This window comes from Oenanthe melanoleuca, chromosome 28 (genome assembly GCF_029582105.1).
Source record: "Oenanthe melanoleuca isolate GR-GAL-2019-014 chromosome 28, OMel1.0, whole genome shotgun sequence".
NCBI lineage: Eukaryota > Metazoa > Chordata > Aves > Passeriformes > Muscicapidae > Oenanthe > Oenanthe melanoleuca.
The window spans coordinates 409,569-421,702 of record NC_079361.1 but is presented as its reverse complement, the minus strand read 5'-3'; the positions used below and the strand labels follow the sequence as shown (position 1 = coordinate 421,702).

The following is a 12,134-nucleotide window of genomic DNA, read 5'->3' as shown; positions in this document are numbered from 1 at the left end:
TGATTGTCTGGTCTCTTTTCTCCTTCTTTAACCACCAGGAGGTAAACCTGGTGGATGTGTGATGAGGGAGACCCATGTGGGTGCCATTGCCAGGGGGAAGATGTTGCATGCACAGGACACAGCCACACTGAGCCTTGCCATTAAAGAACTGCAGCTGCCAGTTTGTGTCCTGCTCAGTAGTACTATGTTTGGCCCTGCAACAAAGCACCATTTGGGACATCCCTACACTAGACCTGGGGACAGGCCAGGTTACTTGGTACTGCCAGGACAGTGGCAAGTCCAAGATGGCAACACCAGGGAGGAACTTTGGCCTCACAAGGGAAGGAGGAGAGAAATTAATATCTATTATTCTTTTTTCCCTGTTGTAAAATCACACCACTTCTCTGAGGAGCAGAATGCTTCCCAGAGTCTGCACAATGCCCAGTGGAGCCAGTGTGTGTTAATGCCTGCTGGATTTGATCCTCAGGGCTTTGTTGTGTTCCTGAAGATTGAGATAAGCTTGTTAGGAGGCTAATCTGGTTCTTGTCAAAGTTGCATGAAGGACACAGGACACCTGCTGGATTTGAGCAAGAACTACTGAGTGCTGCCTTTAGCTGAAGAACTGAGCATACCAGTCATAAGCCATTGAGGCAGATCAGCTGCTGAATTTGCTTGCCATCAACTTGCTAAGGCTTGAAGAAGCATTCAGCTTCCTCCCTGAACTGCTCTACCTTCTCTCTTTATGTTTGCTCCAGGGCTGAGAAGCTTCTGAGTAGTGTGATAGTGTCTAAGAATTTAGTGTATCCATCCCCTCCTCTGTTCATACATGGAGCATCACAGCTCTCCCCACAGAACAGCTGTTGTAGAAAACTTGCAGCAGGTCTGTCACTTGTCTGCTGAGAAACCCACCAGAGCAGATCTTGGAGCCACCAAATGCATTAGACTGGGGAAGGCCTCTGAGATGATCAAGTACAACCTGTGACCAGTCACTTTATCAATCAGAGCAGAGCACTGAGTCCAGTCCCTTTTTAATTACCACCAGGGTGATGTCTCCACCACCTCCCTGGGCAACCCATTCCAATGTTTAACAAGCCTCTCCATGAAAAAATTCTTCTTGATGTCCAACCCATACCTTCCCTGGCATGGCTTGAGTCCATTGCCTCTGTTCCTGTCACTTGTTCCCTGGGAGCAGAGCCCAACCCCCACCTGGCTGCATCCTCCTGTCAGGGAGTTGGAGAGAATGAGAAAATGAGCCTGAGCCTCCTTTTCTCCAGGCTGAGCACCCTGAGCTCCCTCAGCTTCTCCTCATAGGACTTACTCTCTAATGGAGAGTTCCATCTCCAGATGGAGCACTGGGACTACAGCAGGGCTTCTCTTCCCCCCACACTTTTACCTCCCATATGCGCAGCTGAGATGTGCATCACAAAATGTGTGCCCACATAATGTTAGTGGAGATGAGATGAGGCATCCAGCTCCAGGTGAGCCATGAGAAAAAGAGCATATATGGATGCTTCCAGGCTGCTGTGAGGTGGGTGAGTCAAGGCTGGCCCCTAGGCTTCCCTAGCCCAAAATTATGGCTGACATGAATCTGCTGACTCCAGTAGATGGGGACATCTGGTGCCATTTTGAATCTTATTTTAAGGATTATTTGGCACAGTTGTTTTTTTTTCACAGTAAATTTCAAAGATCTCCATTATCACATTGTTTCACATTATTTCATTCAGAAATGTATGCCTAAGGGAACCTTTTCTTGGATGGCTGCACTTGGAACAACATTGCTTTTCTTATTCTCACAGGTACAGCAGACCCAGTACCTACAAATAACAGCAAGGCCTTGTTCAAAAAGCTGAAGTCATGTCTAAACAAGGGAAAGGACCTATAACTTTGTCAGATGAATGTAAGCGTGTGATAAAGCAGGCCAAGAAATATCCTGGGGAAAAAACTGGAAGGCAATACCAGTCTCTGAAACATGGGCAAGATGGCTGGATTCAGAGATGATGGTGGCAGACAGCAGCAGCACTGGGATAGGTCAGGCTAGAGGCAAGGAATGCAGTGAGCTGTCCTGTGTGCCTTCCCAGCTGAGGGAGAGAGGGTCTAATACCTGACATCTCACTGAGGCCATATTCCAAGACGATCCTATACCAATAGGTGAGAAAATGTTACCTAGCACACAGATTAACTCACAAGCCTGGTCATCCTTGCAGAATGTGGGAAATCCCTCAGCCCCTAGAGAGAGCACAAGGGATATACACAAATTTGTTTCTCTACAGCTTGCCAAGATACTTTATTACCTGAAATTGAAGCAGGTCTGTGAAGCAGTATTCAAGGTTGTTGCTGTGGTTTTCATAATCTCCTGGCTTGTCATTTTCCCATTAACAGGAGTAACATTCTGCTGTCCTCTGAATGTGGGTGTTATGTGCTGTTTGAGCTTCTGGAAAAGTGACCCTCCATGCTGAGGGAGGAAAGACAAAGAACAGACTATAAGTTCAAAGATTAATTCAACTGGAACTGAAGAAAAAAAAAAACAAAAACCACTAGGGTTTTAACTATAATAATGAATTAATTCTACTAATTAATCTAGAGCCACAGCCTCTGCCCCTCTAGTCCCACTCCTAATGTTAGAAACACCAGTTCCTGTGAGAGAAAGAAGGTGGAAACCATACTGGTTAGAATTTCCCAAGAAATTCTTAGCAGACTAAAAAAGGACTTAAAACTCAAAGGTCTATTAGGATACAATTGGTATAGAAAAAACAGCACTGTAAATTTAGTGACCCAGCACATATCTGAAATAAAACAAGAAAACCATGAGGGATTCAGGAGGTGGGATACTCGACATATTCAATGATTCCTCAAGAAGCCACACAAGGTGTGTCTCTCTTGGAGAATGGTTTTTGTGTACACACATCTGGCAACCCTTCCAGCCTTCAATTAGGCTGAAATTGTTCTTTTTCCTTTACCATTGCCAAGTTGCCTGGAAAAGCTGATAGTGACTAATTTTTCATAAACTCATCCCACAACATTAACATTATAGTCTAATCTTTCTGTTTTCTTTCGAACCAAACATTTAATTTGTTAGACCAAGAAGAATTTTAAAAATAGGCCATGCTATACACACACAAAGGGATAAGTCTCTGTTGCTGCCCTATTGTCCCTGCCCTTGCTGCATACCACCACTGAAGATGCTGAGTTTTGAACTTTGGTTGTGTTGCCATTTAGTCTGGATGCTTATGAGGCTGACTTTGCATGAGAAGTCCCAGATTCTGGTGGTCATATGTCTGCCTTAGAGAGAAAAGCAATAAAAGCTTGAGGCAACTTTTTTGTGAACAAGCACGACTTCAGTTGTCTCCACTACCAAGTGTGAAGCCCCAGTGTCCCAAGCTGCTGTACCATGATGTAAGTACAAAGAAAATAACAGGTCCTGGATCAGAGTAAGGATCCATTGAGATCAGCACATCTCAGCAGCAACAGCAACAGCAGAGCTCTAGGAAAAACAAGTGCAGAGCAAATACATGCTGTGTTGAACAACATACAGTATATATACTGTTCAGCATACAGTATATTCATGTCATAGGTAACTTGTGGAGGAAGACACATACCAGCAACTCATAATTTCTCTCCTGTGCTGAACTGCTCTCTGTCCTGTCTGCTTTCCATTTCCAAACCAGTGCTGTCCTCCTTTCTGTTCTCATCACTGAGGATACAGACTTTCTGTGGCTTTTGCTAAAAATAATGCTGTACCCAGCTGATCATCTGCACCCTTAACTCTTCCCTAACTTCAGTTTAAAAAATCATGTATTATCTTTTTATTTAAGTGGCACTGGAGAGGTTCCTTTATGGTTTCACTTTTGTCCATTTTTCCTCTCAAGATTTATTTTAGGAGAAATGTTGCCAGTTCCTGCCTCTTATAAAGGAGCATTTCAGATTTCTGATAACTGACCTGTCTGCAAAGCCTATTGCATTGTTGGTGATTTTAATACAGAGCTTCTGCACATCCTCTGGGACTTGCTTGCTCTGGGAACAGCATGAAGCCTGGTAGTGCCATCCTGGCTCAGCTCAGCTCTGCCCTGGGAACACATCAGCCCAGTCATTGCAGAGATCCTTTTAAGTCTGAAGATACTTAGCCTGCTTTAGTTCTTGAGTCTTCTGATTTGTCTCTCCCTCTCCTTCCCTACTTTGTGACAGAAGTTTTGTTGTTCCCAATAATCTGTCTCATAAATGCTTTCCTGATGATCCTGCAGTTGTTACACATTTTCTGGTCCTATGTGATCATCCAGATGATCTTCAGTGTCATCCTCTGTGGTGATATGAAAAGTCTTTGGCTCCTTTGTGCCACCACCACTCATGAGAGAGCACAAGGTTCAGGGTGACTCCTACCTCCCTGCAGGAAAGGAGAAGAGAAATGGGGCTGCTCCACAAACAGCCTCCTTTAGGAGCTCTACTCATAGGAGTATGTTGGGACACCTTATCTCACTAAGCAGGAGCTCACTTCCAGCTTGCAGCTATGTTCTAGTGACATGGGAGCCACCACAGACCTTTCTCCTCAGTGCCCAATGTCTTCTCAGTATGTAATTTCAGAGACCTGGAACCTGTTGGGGTGCCCAAAGTGGTGTTAGGAAGGAGCAGCCAGGTAAGCCAGGTAGCACACTGTGTATTTGCATCTCTGAGTTTTGGGTGCCATCCACAGGCTCTTGATGCATGCCAGACTTTGTACAGGGATCACTGGGAGAAATGTCATAGACAGGTCAGCTCCCTAGCCTGCCTTGCTAATGTAGGGAGGTGGCACTGTGGGAACATCTGAGGTTTGTGAAAGCTTTGAGGACCTGTATCCAAAAACAACGTCTCCATCATGCTGGTGCTATGCCTTCAACTTTCTTGAGTTACTCCTTCATCAAAGGAAATTACATCAAAGCTAAATTACAAGAAAAAGCAGCTTTTCTGAGCATTTCACAATGGGATGGTGTAATTTTATGTAATTTTATTACTTGATGGCCCATTCACTGAAGATATCCCCAGGAGAGAGTTGTCAGGGATGAGCCATGGAAGAGATAAAGAACACTGCCCCTCCTGTTTTTAACAGCTTATGGTGACAGAATACATACTTTTGATTACATCTTACTTTGTAACCTAAGACAGATAGCTCATCAAGGTTGTAGACAAGAGCAAAATAAGGAGCTGAGTACATATTCTTGCTGGACAAATCTATCTTGGCTTTCACAGCTTCAAATGACATTATTTCACAGTAATAAATTGCATAGGAAAATATGCTGAACAACTATATGTAGAATAAATATTAACTTATTTTCAAGAATTCACAGTACAAGAGCATTATGAGGGTGAGAAAAATTGGGTGAAACTGTAATAGAGTTAACACCTGTCAACTTAAGTCAATCTCCCAGTGCAGGACCTGACTTTAGGAACATGATCACAACTCTTATTTTTATTTTAGCTGCCAGGTTAAGCCCCCAGGGCTATGACTGAAAACAGGACTAGTCCTTTCAAATACAATTTAAGCATTCTTTTTCTCAGAAAAGACAAGATACCGAAGAGAGTGACAGGAGTGAAGGAGAGGATCTGGCAAAGATAAAAGAACACCACAGGGCTGGCTGCAAAACACCAGGATCCAGGCAGTCTTTGGAATGCAGGAAGGCTGAACAGGACCTCACTGCACTGTGCCTGAGGCCTAGGTGGAGGTGAATCTTACCACATCTTTAGGCAGTTAAGTCACTTCAGGGGTTGTTTTCTGTAATTACTCTGCTAGGATTATTCTTTTACTACTACTACTCTATAATCATTCATCCAAGAAAAAAGGGGTGTACCAACTGTAATAAATAAGGGGCCTTTTGTTCGCCTGACAGGCTTTAGACCTTGAAGGAATATTGCCAAAGACTTGTGAGGCCAGGATGTTAATTGTTCTGCTTTGATCCTCTGACAAGACCTTGAAAAAAATATCGCCAGAACTTGTTAATTGTTTTGCTCTGCTTGCTTGCTTGATAGGCCTTAAAGTAAAAAAAAAAAAAAAAGCCAGAATGTGTTCTGCTTTGCTTGCATAATCACATATTGTTTTAAGTGCCAAGAAAGTGGCTGAGGAAGACTACTCACCCTCATCCCCCGACCACCAGAAGGCAGAAAAAGACCCCCTAGCAACTGGAGGAGCATGCGCAGAACTACTGGAGGAGGAGCACGTAACCCGAAAACTGAACAGCTTAAAAGGAACAAACTAAGGGAGGTGGGGTGCGACAGTTAGTGGAGCGAGACTCCTCTGTTGTCCAGCGCTGATTTTGCTTTTGCTTTCTGTAACCAATAAATCTTTTAAATTGTTATTCGATCTTTTATGGCCCATTGCGCTCATTTATAACAAATTTTGGTCTCGTGACTCGGATTGAGATTTTGGTGGGGCTCTTTGCCTGCGGGGAGGCGCGCCCCACCATTTTGGTGGCCCCGGGGACGGGAGTCCTATCCTAACCTCGACCGACGAACCTAAAATTAAGAAAGCAAAAGCAAAGGTAGGAGGGCCCGGTTGACCCCTTAAATTTTGTGCACAAAGTCCGGACGAAGACGCAGGACGCGTAAGTATAAGGGATCCGTTCGGGCGGGGTCGGGATCCCGGAGTACAACATGTGGTGTGTGTGTGAGAGGGGGACTGGCAGCCAGATTCCCCAGGCGAGTGCGGACCCTTAGTAGTGCGGTTCCCATCAACCCGCGAGGGCGTGGGCCACGAAACAGGGGAAGCGAAAGTGATTTTTGGTGGGAGTGAAGGTACTCCGGAGGAAATGGGGCAGGGGAAGAGTAAACCTCCTGCAAGTGTTAAACTCCCACCCATACCTAGAGATAGTCCCTTGGGATTTTTACTAGAAAATTGGGACCATTTCCCTGGAACGGAAGGGAAGGATAAGGCAAAAATGATATATTACTGTGTAGAAGTCTGGGGTGGGAAGGAGATTTCAAGAAACGTGTTCTGGCCAATATTTGGGTCAACAGAGGATTGGATAAAACAGAGATTAAATATTTGGGTAAATACAAAAAAACCTGTTTGTTTGGAGGAAAGTGAGTATGCAAAAATCTGGATAGCCCGTCCTGAGGTTTTTATCTTTAAATTGACCGAAAAAGGGAATAACAAAAATAAGAAAAAGGGAGGTAGGAAAGAAGAAATCCTGATGGTACCCCCTCCACACGTACCCCCACCGCAGGCCCCTGCCCCCAGTGCACCTCCCCCAGAGGAGGATTCAGATTCAGATCATTCGAGCTACTCAGGACCAGTCACTAGAGGGAGATCTAGGAAACAACAAGAAAATTTATTCCCATTGAGAGAAATGCCTATGGGGGTCCTCAGGCAGGAATAGGATTTATATCTGTGCCCCTCAGTTCAGGGGATGTTAGGGAATTTAAGAAGGAAATGGGACACTTATTAGAAGACCCGCTGGGAGTTGCTGAAAGAGTGGACCAATTTCTGGGTCCTAATATGTATACCTGGGATGAATTACAGTCCATTTTGAACATCCTGTTTACGGCCGAAGAGAAAAATATGATTAGGAGGGAGGGCATGCGTATCTGGGACACCCAACACGCTCAGGGTCCTGCAGCTAACACCAAATGGCCCCTTCAAAATCCTCAGTGGGATCATCAGAATCCTGCACATCGAACACACATGCAGGACCTGAGGACAATCATAGTTCAGGGAATTAGGGAATCAGTCCCGAGAGGCCAGAACATCAATAAAGCATTTAATGAGAGACAAAAGAAGGATGAAACCCCCACAGAGTGGTTAGAGAGGCTGAGAAAGAATTTCCAGCTTTATTCAGGTATGGATCCAGATGGTCAAATGGGACAGGCAGTGTTAAAGGTACATTTTGTGTCTAAATCTTGGGAAGATATAAGGAAGAAGATACAAAAGCTGGAAGATTGGCAGGATAGAGGCTTAGATGAGCTATTGAGAGAGGCCCAAAAGGTGTATGTCCGAAGAGAAGAGGAAAGTCAGAAACGGCAAGTTAGAATGATGGTTGCTGCGGTACGAGAAAGTAGGGAACAGGGTCAGAGGGAGACACAGAGGCGGCCAGTAAGAGAGCTTAAGGAGTCTAGGGATTCAAGGGAGAGACAGGACATTAAGGTGTGTTTTTATTGTGGGAAAAAAGGACATTTCAAGAAAGAGTGTAGGGTCAGGATTCGGGATGAAAAGGAGTTCAAGACAGATTAGAGGGGTCAGGGGCTCTATCTCTTGGGGACACAGAAACATCATAAGGAGCCCTTGATAAAACTGAAGGTGGGTCCCCATGGCCAGGAAATAGTTTTTCTGGTTGACACAGGAGCTGAAAGATCAACTATTCAGTTTTTGCCAAAAGGATGTAGTCTATCTAAAGAGACTGCCACGGTAGTGGGAGCAAAGGGGGAACCCTTTGAGGTGGGGGTTATTAAAAGGGTGACAGTTGAATCAGAATCAAAAATTGGGTTGGGAGACTTTTTGTTAGTATCAGAATCTGAATATAATCTATTGGGGAGAGATATGATTATAGAACTAGGAATTAGGATAGAAGTAGTAGAGAAGGAACTACAAATTAAACTCTGTCCTCTCAGAGTGGAGGACGAAGAAAAGATAAACCCTGAAGTATGGTATAATCCAGGAAACGTGGGGCAGCTAAAAATAGCCCCATTTTCAGTGATTATTAGAAATCCGGAAGTCCCAGTAAAAATAAAGCAATATCCCATATCCCCTGAGGGTCGATGGGGATTAAAACCTGAGGTAGATAGATTGTTGAGCAAGGGGTTGCTAGAACCATGCGTGTCACCCTTCAACACACCGATACTCCCTGTGCGCAAATCAGATGGCATTTATCGGTTAGTACACGACTTAAGGGAAATTAATAAACGCACAGTGGCTCGGTTCCCCGTGGTGGCAAATCCATATACACTCTTAAGTAAATTGGGGCCTAATAACTTATGGTATAGTGTCATAGATTTAAAGGATGCCTTTTGGGCTTGCCCTCTCGATGAGGCAAGCCGGGATTACTTTGTATTTGAATGGGAGGACCCCGATACAGGGAGGAGGCAACAGCTGAGGTGGACAGTGTTACCCCAGGGGTTCACAGAATCTCCAAATTTGTTCGGACAGGCTTTGGAACAAATTTTGCAGGATTACCAAACAGGACCGGGAGTAACCCTGATACAATATGTAGATGATCTGCTTCTGGCAGGAGAATATGAGGAGGATGTAAGGAAAGAAAGTATAAGGCTGTTGAATTTTCTGGGACTTAAGGGGTTAAAAGTTTCTAAGACTAAACTTCAGTTTAAACTTTCGTTTCAGAGGAGGAGGTAAAATATTTGGGGCACTATTTAAAGAAGGGAGAGAAAAGAATAGACCCTGAAAGGATCCAAGCAATTATGTCACTACCTATTCCAAAAAACAAGAGACAAGTTCGTCAAATTTTAGGACTTACTGGGTACTGCAGGCAGTGGATTGAAAATTACAGCGTAAAGCTAGATTTCTTTACCATAAATTAACACAGGAAGGGCTAATGAAATGGAGTCAAGAAGACACAGAGAAACTTCAGGAATTAAAGGAAAGTTTGGTCCATGCCCCGGTCTTAAGCCTCCCAGATGTGAGGAGACCATTTTTCTTATTTGTAAATATAGAAGAGGGTATTGCATTTGGGGTACTTACCCAGGATTGGGCAAGGAAAAAGAAGCCTGTTGCATATTTATCAAAAATTTTAGATCCTGTGAGTAGGGGCTGGCCAACCTGTTTACAAATAGTGGCCGGATGTGCCCTATTGGTGGAAGAAGCTAGAAAAATTACTTTTAATGGTAATCTCAAAGTAATGTCCCCTCACAACATCCGGAGCAGAAAAATGGATTTCAGATGCTAGGCTTCTAAAGTATGAAGGAATTCTGGTAGAGGCACCCAATTTGACGTTAGAAACCACTGCACTACAGAACCCGGCCGCATTTTTATACGGGGAACCAGAGCATGAGTGTTTGACCCATGACTGTATAGCTACAATAGAGGAGCAGACGAAGATTAGACCGGATTTAGAAGAGGAGGAATTAGAAAGTGGTGAAAGACTTTTCGTGGATGGATCCTCCAGGGTAATAGAAGGGAAAAGAAAATCAGGGTATGCAATAGTGCAGGGTCCAAACTTACAGATGGTAGAGTCGGGTGCATTAGATAGATCATGGTCTGCCCAGGCATGTGAATTATATGCAATATTAAGGGCCTTGAAACTTCTTGAGGGGAAGGAGGGGACAATATATACTGATTCTAGATATGGATTTGGAGTAGTCCATACATTTGGAAAGCTATGGGAAGAAAGGGGCCTTATCAACTCACAGGGGAAGGATTTGATACACCAGAAACTTATAGTTGAGATACTAAAAGCTCTGAGAGGGCCGACAAGGTTAGCAGTGGTTCATTTAAAGGGACACCAACGAGGAATAGATTTAAAAAGCAGGGGGAATAACGCTGCAGATCAGGAGGCAAAATGGGCAGCCCTAAAGGAAATGGTCCTAAAAGAAAAAGGGGGGCAAAGGGGAAAAGATGGAGTCAAGGACAGTGAAAACACTGACACAATTTTTACGAATGAGGAGAAAGAGAGACTTAGAAGAATGGGTGTTACAGAGGAAGCAGGAAAGTGGATATTAGCAGACGGCCGGGAAGTGTTACCAAAGGCGATAGCTCAAAGGGTATTGTACAAGTTACATCAGAAAACTCATTGGGGAGCCCAGGGGCTGGTGGATCACTTTGCCGCTAGGTACATGAGCATCGGGCTCCACGATATAGCTAAACATATCACAAAGGGATGTCCTACCTGTTTGCGGGTAAATCGAAGTAACCTCAGAAAATTACCCTATGGGGGAAGGCCTCTAGCAAAACAACCCTTTGCAAATATTCAAGTGGATTTTACCGAATTGCCAAAGGTGGGGAGGATTAAATATCTTTTAGTAGTAGTAGATCATCTTACTCATTATGTGGAAGCCTTCCCGACATCAAGGGAAACCGCACGAACAGTAGTAAAAGCCCTGCTGGAAGAGATAGTCCCCAGATAGGGTGTACCAGAAACAATTGACTCTGATAAGGGGCCGCACTTTACATCAAAGGTAACTCAGGAGCTGGCAGCAGCATTAGGAATAAAATGGGAACAACATACTCCTTGGCACCCTCAAAGTTCAGGCCGGGTAGAAAGGATGAATGGAGAAATAAAAAAACAACTTACTAAATTGGTACTAGAAACAAAATTATCATGGGTTAAATGCATTCCCCTAGCCTTGTTGAACATTCGGATTCAACCCCGGGCGGATTTGGGAATTTTCCCATTCGAGATGTTATATGGCATGCCCTATAGTTTAGAAAAGGCACAGACAAACCCAAATGTTAGTGAACGATACATTAACGAGTATTTAATAGCTTTGATGAAATTCAAAAAACAGCTATGGGAAAAAGGAATGTTGGTTCAGAGACCACCATTAGATCTTGTATTACATCAGGTTCAGCCCGGGGACTGGGTACTGGTCTGAAGTTGGAAGGAAAATCCGATAACACCCAAGTGGGAAGGACCTTACCAGGTGTTGCTTACAACAGACACAGCAGTACGCACTGTGGAAAAAGGGTGGACTCACGCAAGCCGAATCAAGGGACCAGTAGATCCGTCTAAATTCACCGACCCCGGGTGGGAAGTGAAGGGCACACCTGGGAGCCTGAAACTGACACTTAAGAAGCGAGTAAGCTCTACTTAAAAGACAAATTACATTATTCTCACCCCACCACAGGTGTGAGACTTTTTCCACACGGGAGATAGACTGTGGGATCCAACATACTATTCCTTTCTAGTAGAGCTCCAAGCAACAGGAGCACCAGTGGGAGGGGGGGAAGATCTGCTGAATACAGCAGTAAGAATAAGATGTAATGCTGAAAATTGCTGGGGGAATTGTAACCCTTTTGTATGCTTTATTTGTTTAATTTGTAAGGAGTGGTGGACCCATTGCAACAACAGTTACCCTCCAAGGGGAGTGTGTAAAAATTGTTATTCGGACCAAAGGCTACTCACCTCTCAGGTCCTGGCTACCGAAGTGGCTGCCAGAGAACTTTTAAGAGGGTCTGAAGAGTGGTGGAAAATTTTTACAAAGGGGATAAACCCCCAGTTCTATTGTTATCACTCTAATGAACCTGC

General features: G+C 44.2%; 1 long non-coding RNA gene across 1 annotated transcript; it reads left to right on the top strand.

Moving 5' to 3' along the window:
• The first annotated feature begins 6,367 nt into the window (after nt 1-6,367).
• LOC130264368 (uncharacterized) lies at nt 6,368-11,619 on the top strand. Its single transcript, XR_008842458.1, has 3 exons — nt 6,368-6,411; nt 6,487-6,545; nt 11,452-11,619. It is a non-coding gene; the product is annotated as an uncharacterized LOC130264368 (long non-coding RNA).
• Nucleotides 11,620-12,134: the final 515 nt, after the last annotated feature.